Source organism: Arachis duranensis, chromosome 6 (genome assembly GCF_000817695.3).
Source record: "Arachis duranensis cultivar V14167 chromosome 6, aradu.V14167.gnm2.J7QH, whole genome shotgun sequence".
Lineage (NCBI taxonomy): Eukaryota > Viridiplantae > Streptophyta > Magnoliopsida > Fabales > Fabaceae > Arachis > Arachis duranensis.
This window is the reverse complement of record NC_029777.3, coordinates 96294078-96294831: the sequence shown is the minus strand read 5'-3', so window position 1 is coordinate 96294831 and position 754 is coordinate 96294078. Positions and strand designations below refer to the sequence as shown.

Below are 754 nucleotides of genomic sequence, written 5' to 3'. Positions count from 1 at the left end.
GGAGTAGGTGCAGTAAAGTCACCCAGCACCTTCCTTGCATTGTTGGCATTGTTGTTGTTTTCGGCTGCCATGAGTTCTTCTTCTTTGAAGAATTCGGCCAGGTGCTCTAAAGAGAGTTGTGCTTTGGCTTCTCTTAGCTTTCTCTTCAAGGTCCTTTCAGGTTCAGGATCAGCCTCAACAAGAATGCCTTTGTCTTTGCTCCTGCTCATAAGAAAGAGAAGGGAACAAGAAAATGTGGAATCCTCTATGTCACAGTATAGAGATTCCTTTAGGTGTCAGAGGAAAAGAAGAGTAGAAGACAAAAGTAGAAAATTCGAACTTATCAAAGAAGATGGAGTTCGAATTTTGCATTAAGGGATAGTGTTAGTCCATAAATAGAAGGATGTGAGAAGGAGGGAAGTCATTTTCGAAAATTAAGTGAAAAATTTTCAAAATAATTTTGAAAAACGTTACTTAATTTTCGAAAATGAAAGTGGAGAAGAGATCAAGTGTTTTTTTGAAAAAGATTTTGAAATTAGAAATCAAAAAGACTTGATTGAAAACTATTTTGAAAAAGATGTGGTGAAGAAGATATGGTTGGTTTTAAAAAGATGTGATTGAGAAGATATGATTTGAAAAACATTTTAAAAAAAATTTGATTTGAAAATTAAAAACTTGACTAACAAGAAAAGATATGATTCAAACATTAAACCTTTCTCAACAGAAAAGGTAACATACTTGAAATGTTGAATCAAATCATTAATTGATAGTAAGT

The 754-nt window shown here is 33.0% G+C and overlaps 1 protein-coding gene across 1 annotated transcript in view; it reads right to left on the bottom strand.

Annotated features, from left to right (window-relative positions):
• The window catches only part of LOC107494789 (plastoglobule-localized metallopeptidase 48, chloroplastic), a 64862-nt gene that overhangs the window by 49356 nt on the left and 14752 nt on the right, over window positions 1–754 (bottom strand). The gene's annotated exons all lie outside the window — the stretch shown is intronic.